An 8,754-nucleotide genomic window follows, 5' to 3' on the forward strand; every position below is an offset into this window, starting at 1 on the left:
TCAAAGAGATTACTGCCTGTGTTTTCTTCGAGGAGTTTTATGGTTTGCAATGTTATGTTTAAGACTTCAATCCATTTTGAGTTTATTCTTGTATATGGTGTTAGAAGATGGTCTAGGTTCATTTTTTAATGTATCTGTCCAATTTTTCCAGCATCATTTATTGATAAGACTGTCTTTACCCCTATTGGATACTCTTGCCCATTTTGCCATAGATTAACTGACCATAGAGGCATGGGTTTATTTCTGGGTTTTCTCTTCTGTTCCATTGATCTATGTGTCTGCTTTTTCGCTGGTGCCATCATGTTTTGATTACAAGCGTCTTGTAGCATAGTATGACATCTAGTAGTGAGATGTATGAGGTCTGACAATTAAGTTCATGAACTTGTTCTAATGATGTTGCTAACCTTTTTTGATGTCAGAGGGATTATTCATTATGAATTTGTACCAACTGGAGAAACAGTTAACCAAGTTTACTATTTGGAAGTGCTGAAAAGGCTGCATGAAAAAGTTAGACAACCTGAACTTTTCACCAACAATTCATGGCTCTTGCATGACGACAATGCACCAGCTCACACGGCACTGTCTGTGAGGGTGCTTTTAGCCTGTAAACAAATAACCATATTGGAACACCCTCCCTACTCACCTGATCTAGCCCCCAATGACTTCTTTCTTTACCCCAAGATAAAGGAAATATTGAAAGAAAGACATTTTGATGGCATTCAGGACATCAAGTGTAAAATGATGACAGTTCTGATGGGCATTCCAGAAAAAGAGTTCCAAATTTGCTTTGAAGGGTGGACTAGACACTGGCATCAGTGCATAGCTTCTCAAGGGGAGTACTTCAAAGGTGACCCTAGTGATATTCAGCAATGAGGTACATAGCACTTTTTCTAAGATGAGTTTGTGGACTCAATTGTCTGATCTCATATATCTCCAACCTTGTTCTTTTTTCTCAAGATTTCCTGGTGTTTGGGTGTTCTGTGGTTCCATATAAATTTTAGAATGATGTGTTCTAGGTCTGTGAAAAATGCCATTGGTACTTTGATACAGATTGCATTGAATCTACATGCTTTGGGTAGTATGGACATTTTAACATAAATTTTTTGTATTCATAAGCACGGAATGTGCTCCTTTTTATTTGTATCCTCTTCACTTTCTTTCTTCAATTTCTTTTAATTTTCCAAGCACATGTCTTTACCTCCCTGGTTAAATATATTGCTGATATTTTTTTATGCAATTGTAAATGGGATATTTTCTTCATTTGTCTTTCCTATATTTTGTTATTGGTGCATAAAACTGCAACAGAATCCTGAATATTATAATAGTTTTGGATCCTGCTACCTTGTATGCTTGTACCTTGCTACCTTGTAATAGTTATGGATCCTGCTACCTAAATACCTTGTAGGTAACTAACTGCTTTTCTCTTGCTCGTTTTAAGTTCTTTTCTTTGTCTTTAACTTTGGCATTTTAATTATGATGTTTCTTGGTGTAGCCTGTTTGGATTCTTCTTCTCTGGGACTCTCTACGCTTTTATATCTATTTCCTTTACCAGGTTAAGGAAGTTTTCCATTATTATTTCTTTAAATAGATTTTTAATCTTTTGCTCTATCTTCTCCTTCCACTACCGCTATTATGTGAATGTTGTTATGCTTAATGTTGTCCCAGAGGTCTCTTCAACAATCCTTATTTTTTGAAATTCTTTTCTTCTGTTCCAATTGGGTGTTTTAAGCTACCTTGTCTTCCAAATTGCTGATTCCATCCTCTGTTTCATCTGGTGTTACTAGAGGGTAAGGGTGGAGGGGGGTGGTAGATGAGGGTAAAGGGGATCCAATATATGGTGATGGAAAGATAACTGACTCTGGGTGATGAACACACAGTGTGATAGATAGATGATATATTACAGAATCGTACACCTGAAATCTACATAACTTTACTAACAATTGTCACCCCAATAAAGTTTAATTAAAAAAAAGAGCACCCTTTAATTGTTGCTGCAATTCACTGTTCAATCTGGCCAAAACTATGTTGGTTTCCTTGCTGCATGTAACTGATGCCTAATTAGCTTTCTTATCTTTCACAACAGACCTAGGCTTATATAAGGCTGTGATGTAAGAACAGCAGCTAAGACACCTTTCTTTTGTGCACATTCATCAACGTCTAGCCTTAAGTCATCTTCTGATCTTACTTTCTTCTTTGAACAGGTTTAGGTGGTGGAGGAAGAGTTGATGTACCTTTGTTCACATTAGCAGGAGCACTAGCAGCTTTCTTTTCTTCCCTTTCACTAGTGTCTATTTTGGCAACTTGAAGAGTACTTGCAGGACCAGAAGCTATTTCAGCTATCAAGACCTCTGGATGTTTCTCAGCTTCATCACCTTACTCTTTATTTACATTTGATGCAGTAAATACTTCAAATTGGCTGAAATCTGCAAAGTTTTCTTGTTCTGCTATTGTTGAGGTGAGGTACTAGTATGAGTTATTAGGCTATCGGCATCCACTGGGCAATACACGACTGGACCAGGAGCCTGTGAGGACTGTGGTCTTGGAGGCACTGCAGGAGGATGGGCTACAGCTCCAGCCTGTTGTTGATTCATGGTGACCATACAGATCCGATTCATATGTGTAGATGATGATCTAGAATGAGAGGGTTGTAGCCTTGGAAAGGGTAGTGCTATCAGGTGACGTTCCTGAGTCCAACCTTTAATGAGTTCTGTTGTTCCTGATCTGTTCTGGGTCTGAAGTGAAAGAGTCCGAACTACTGTAACCATTGGCTACAGTATTTCCAGAAGCAAATTTCACAATGAATTTATGCTATTTTCTTCTGAAAGGCCAGATATTTTCACAAGTAATGGGCTAGTGCGATTAGTATGATCACTGCCAATTCTTTTAAGTTCCATTTCCTGAATGTGGATTTTGCTTGGAGTCATCCGAATGGGAACTGGATGAACAATAGCAGTATCAGGGTCAACTGGTGCAATGTCGGGATTGAAGTGGGTCAGAGTTGGTGAGCTTGAAGAGCGTTCACTAAATGTCTCCCACTGCCCACTGCTCTGATTCATCTCTAGCCAAGTCTGGCTCAGTGACGGCATTGAGGGTGACGTGCTTGGAGGTGCTTCTGCAGGAGAGCCTGAATCACCTACCTCAGCTGTCTGATCCGCAATGTCTGTTGAATCTTCCAAATCAATTAGTGTGGGCACTAAACTTTCAGGGAGTTTTTCTGTAAGTCATAGCTATTCTTTCTAGCAACTACCAGGTGAAAAGCAGCACAAAACTCATCCCATTTCAATGCTACATCTTTACCAAAGCCTGAGAGTTCCTAAACATGAGTAAGTTCAAGTATGGGAAGCTCTGACTTTGTAAAAACAAATAACAAAACAAAACAAAAACCCCTCAAAAACTCTAGCTGCAGATCCTGGAATAAATCCATTTAGGTCAGGCTGAATGGTTTTATACTGATGTATGCAACACTATCTTTGTCTGTTATTTTCTAGGGATCATAACAAGTGGATTGCCTACAAATTTCACTGGCAGTTGTAGCTGATGCTACAGTTTATGCTGTTGTCTGATCCTGGACAGAAGCAGGATGTGTAGTTAAAAGAGTACTGGTTGGTAGAGTATCTGCAAAACTGACCCAGTTTTCTTGAAGAGGAGGTTGGGAATGCCCTCACCACACTTCATTACCAGCAGAAGAACCTGATTGTGCTTCACCAAAGGGAGATCAAAATGGCCCTGGTCCTGCACAAGGCCTCCTACTATTTCCTGCACTGGGGTGAAGGTTGTGCTTCTTTCACGTGTGTGGAGAAATTGGAGGGGACGGCTGTGGTGAAACTACTGGAGATGCAGGTTCCTATTGATCTGCAGAGGTATGAGACTAGACAGCGTCATGACTTAACAGATCCGCTTTCCACTGGCCCGCTGCCAGGTGGTGGGGGAATTATACCAGAATAAGACCTTTGATTTTCAGAATCTGAAGACTATGAGGCTGCATGACAAGATTCCTGTTCATTCTTTGAAGGGACAAATCTTGGCAGATAAAGGTCCTTGACTGTATTAATACTTCCCATTCAAAATGGAAGCACACTGGGTAACAGCTACCAGTTTCAAAACAATACAGAACTGACTTCCAAAATAACCAAGTCTTGTTGCACCACAAAGCTCTATAACCTGCCGTACCACATCCGGGGTTGCTGCGCAGCTCAGAACAGCTCCAGCACTGGTCCACTGGCCTCCACCTTCTTGGTCCTCTCCATGTCACAGTAGAAGAAATCCAAGTAGTATTTCGGCTCTGTATTGCTCAGTATTAAGCCTTAAATCTTCACCTCTGGCTCATAGTGGTTCTGCCCGGCAAACAACACTCGGGGCCAGGCCCCAGGACAGTTCAGGCTGCATATTGCCCAGTTTTCTTCTCCCCATCCCCTCCCCCGAAGCCGCTGGGAGCCCCAGCTCTGGCCTTACACACGCACGGGGTGTGTCAGAGCGACAGGGCAGGAAGGTCACGAAGATGGGTCCGGCTGGGCACTGTGCGGCTGCTTGAGAGGCCCACGGACTCTCAGGATCAACGAACGCAGCTTGGGTCTGGGTTTGGGCTCTGCTCCGTGGCTGCTGGGAGGGCACAGGGGATGGGGGTGGGAGAGGCGAGGGGCACGGCCTGCGAGAGGAAGGGGTGGACTCTGCCACCTCCCCCACCGTGGCTCAGCTCGAATCTCCCTGAACAAACGTTTATTCTCAATAAATGAGTTTATGTTGCGGAATCAAAGTTAAATAAGACATGGACATGGCCCAGTTAAACCAAATATATTAGCACTTTGCCAATTTTCTAAAAATAAAATATAAGTCCAATAGGATTTATTTTAATAACCAATTAAATCAAAAGTATAGATAGGCAGTGTTTTCATTTATCAGTCTCCACTTTATAAAGAGGTATGCTACACAGTCATTCGAGAAATTCGCCCAAATGGGAATGAAGCCATTTTTAATAAGGTATGAGGAAGAAAGTAGGCCAGCTATTCTTCAGGTCAGAACAGTGGACTCTAACCAAATCTAAAGCATAGTTATAATGACAATCATCTGGGTAAATTATGCTATCAAAATAATGTGTTAAAGAACTTCCTCTTTCAGATAATGAGGGATGTAGCCTGAGAGAGAGAATTTGAGGAAAAACAATAATACAATGTGATTAACGGATTAAATTTTAGCAAATAAGGTTACTCATCTGTTTACATATTTTATGCTGTTGTTGCCTGGAAACAGAGGAGGCACTTGAAGGTATGTTTCACCAGTGTGGATCACACAAGAGTCTTGTAAGGGGCTAGTTAAAAACATCTTTTCAAAACTAGAAAAAAAAATTATTTCTGCTGTAATTTAAATCTGTAAGAAATTTATAGGTAAAGGTAATCTAAAAAAAAAAACAAACGAAAAAACTAGGGCAGCCTTAAAGGCAACTCTTTAATTAAGAAAGCTTTTAGAGTATCACTGCTTGCATCCACTAAGAAAAACAGCTTGCCCTTACTGAGAACTCACTATGTATTAGGCATGAGGTTAAGACATTTACATGATACGTCACTTCCTCCTCACAACACGAGAGGTAGTGCTATTTTTACCCCCATTTACAGATGATCACAGTGAACTGAGAGAGAGAGACATGAATTCCCTAGCAACTTCGTAAGTGGCTGAACTTAAATTTAAACACATGCAGTAGAACTTGAAGACCTGTGCACTTAACCATTAGTCTACATGGTAATGAATAAATGTGAAGTTTACAAGCTCTATGAGTGATGATAATGTGACGAAGTCTGCTGCAAGAAGTCAGTAGGAAAGAGATCCTACAAGCCTGGTTAACAGAAATCTCAGTTCATTCATTAATTAAGTACCAATAATACAAACTGATATGGCCCATGGTCGGAAAAGTCAAAGAGATGTCTGGAATTATTCTAAGAAGGGCAGTAAGTTTAAACATAGACTCTTCCGCTTTGTGTTAATGCAACGCACAGGTGTAAAAAGGTGAACCCTGGCTCTGATTGGGCAGAAGTCTGGGAACTTTTGAAGAAATTCATTGGAGATATGAAATATAAAGAGAAAGTGAAATGTAAATAGAAATGGATTATTTTAAATGTCTAGCTAGTAGAGTGAGCATATTTAACCAATGAATATAATGCTTAGTAACAAGTAATTACAACAAATGAATTAGTATTGATTTTCTAATTCAACATTCTCCAATCAATAACAGACTATGATTACCCCATGGCTACCAATCTGAATCTCATTTTTGAGAAAAGCTTTTCAATCCCATTCACTCCTCTAGAGGCCGCCAACAAAGTACCTGAAAATGGCACCTCTTTTTGCTATATTCCTCCAAAGTTTGCTTTTCTGGTTTTAAACATCATAGAAAGAGTGGGAATGGCAGGTTCCAAGAGTCCTTGTTAGTCAATGAGGTAGGAGAGGATAAATTTATGATGGAACACAAGTTAAATGCTTTCTCTTAGAATGAACCTAAACCTTTTGCTTCCTGCCAGAGAAAACAGAAGTCTGTACTTGAAGGAAACTGGCAAGCCAGGTGAAGGGGGCCAGGAAATCTAGGATATAGGTGACGAGATCCTTTAAACTGTCCATATTGGGATCCAGACAGAGCAAGAGGAATGTGTTTCCAGCACTTGCTAAAAGATTAAGCGAGGAGAGAGAATAGCAGGAGTGAGGAACAAGTTCAAAAAGAGTGAAAGATGGAGATGGAGGCGGTGCTCTGGCCTCTAAGAAGTGGGAAATTGATCACGAATAGAAGGAGAAAACTGGAGATCACTGGCGTTAACAAGCATTGGGAACTGAGGGAGGAGGCTATCAGAACTGTCATTAGTGTGGAGGTTGAAATCACTCAAATAAAGCTTTGTGATATTAAACATAATCAATGATACCACAAACGTGCCAATTTAATGAAACCATCACATTAGGACAATATTCAAATAAGTTGCTCAAAAAAAATCATGCAGGTGATTAACTCAAACCAGGTGCACTTATACACATGAATAACATTTTAAAGTATTATATATGCCAGGCACTCAGCACTGAGTCGCCCTCCTCCCCCAGGCTGGGATGGAACCTGGAACACGTTGATGGTACGCCGCCCGCTCCGTCCCCCCCCACCCGGCCCCATCACTCCCGGGGGTAAAAGTCACTCCTAACAATCACATCTCACAGGTCAATGCCTGGCCCTGGAGCCTGACTTCCTCTGGCCACCATCCGGGCCCCCCGAGGTACCCGCCATCGCCACTGCTGACTCAGCCTCTGGCCACCCTCGTCTACCACCATGGGGAATCTCCGAGGCCATAAAAGCCACCACCGTGGCCCCCGCCGCCGCCCGCTCCACAGCCCCCCTCCCCATGACTTCTTGGCCTTCAATTTCGGAGGGACCGTGCCACCAGACATGTTGCCTGCGCTGCCAGGCGTGGTGCCTGTAATGCCACCCGTGGCACCTGTGCTGCCACCCGTGGCGCCTGTGCTGCCACCCCTGGCGCCTGCACCCACCGGGCTGCCCTCGCAAGTGCGGCAGAGCTACCATCCCAACTGCGAGGCCGCAGTCAACAACCAGATCAACCAGGAGCTCTACGCCTCCTACGTGTACCTGTGCCTGTCCTTCTGCTTGGACCGCCAGGACCTGGCACTTCGCTCCCTCCTTCCTGCGGCAGTCCAGGGAGGCCAGGGAGCATGCGGAGAAGCTGATGGGGCTGCAGAATCTGCGCGGGGCGGGGGGGTGTGGGGGGGGCACATCCGCCTGCGTGATCTCAAGAGGCCAGACCGCAACCGCTGGGAGAATGGCCTGAAGGCCTTGAAAAGCACCTTGCACCTGGACAGAACCCTGAACCAGAGCCTGCTCAATCTGCACCAGCTGGCCACTGAGATGAAGGACGCCCATCTGTGCGACTTCCTGGAGCATCATTACCTGCACGAGCACGTGAAGTCCATCAAAGGGTGGGGGGGGGGTGGAATCCGGCCTAGCAGACTGCCTCTGACAAGCTCACCTTGGGTGACAGCGACAAAAAGAACCGAGTCTGGACTGCCTGCCCTATAGCCACTGGGTGACCTCCCCTGGTCACCATGCCGAGCATGCACATTGCATTATTGCCCTTGCAAAACGTTCACTTAAGTTGTTTTCTTCCAGTTTCACCATTTTTTTTCCCAATAAAGTTGTCAGTTGCTAAATACATAAAGGTCTTTCCTTCATTCATGTGTGTGTGTGTGTGTGTGTGTGTATGTGTGTTGTGTGTGTTTGTGTGTGTGTGCGCGCGCACAAAACCCTCACCTTTTAAGTTTTAAAACAGGTCTCCAGTAGCCTCTACACTGATCCATGTCCCATCCACATGCAGCTCCCGATCTCCGTGGGTGGAGGGAGAAGGCACTCCGTGGGACCCTGGAAAACACAAAAGAAATCTTCCCCTTATAAACACTGTGGTATGTGGGTGCTGGGTGATGTGGGGCCCTGGTGAAGGTGGGTGCAGGTGAATCAGTAAAAATATTGAAACATGGCCTGAAAATCAGGATTCCAGTTGCCTCTGGGGAAAAAGGATGGGTAGGGGTTGAAATAAAGGAGGTCTTCTGATTTACCTGAAATGTTTATGTCCATGAAATTATGCAGATACTAATGTTAAGTCTGGGTAACAATATGGGGTTTTGGAAGTCTGAATGGTAGAGTATCTCTTTAGCAAGCTAACACTGGGCAATACTGATAATGGGAAATGAACCTCAGGGTGGATTTCTCGTAAACAGTGA

The 8,754-nt window shown here is 43.3% G+C and overlaps 2 pseudogenes across 2 annotated transcripts; one reads left to right on the forward strand and one right to left on the reverse strand.

Moving 5' to 3' along the window:
- Nucleotides 1-1,958: 1,958 nt before the first annotated feature.
- On the reverse strand, nt 1,959-3,086 carry LOC308495105 (ralBP1-associated Eps domain-containing protein 1-like; annotated as a pseudogene). Its single transcript has 2 exons — nt 2,797-3,086; nt 1,959-2,631 (listed from the first exon to the last, which is right to left on the reverse strand). The product of its transcript is annotated as a ralBP1-associated Eps domain-containing protein 1-like (transcript).
- A 4,208-nt stretch (nt 3,087-7,294) lies between these two features.
- On the forward strand, nt 7,295-8,056 carry LOC308495106 (ferritin heavy chain-like; annotated as a pseudogene). The gene has a single exon. The product of its transcript is annotated as a ferritin heavy chain-like (transcript).
- Nucleotides 8,057-8,754: the final 698 nt, after the last annotated feature.

Source organism: Rhinolophus hipposideros (assembly GCF_964194185.1).
Source record: "Rhinolophus hipposideros genome assembly, chromosome: X".
Taxonomy (NCBI): domain Eukaryota; kingdom Metazoa; phylum Chordata; class Mammalia; order Chiroptera; family Rhinolophidae; genus Rhinolophus; species Rhinolophus hipposideros.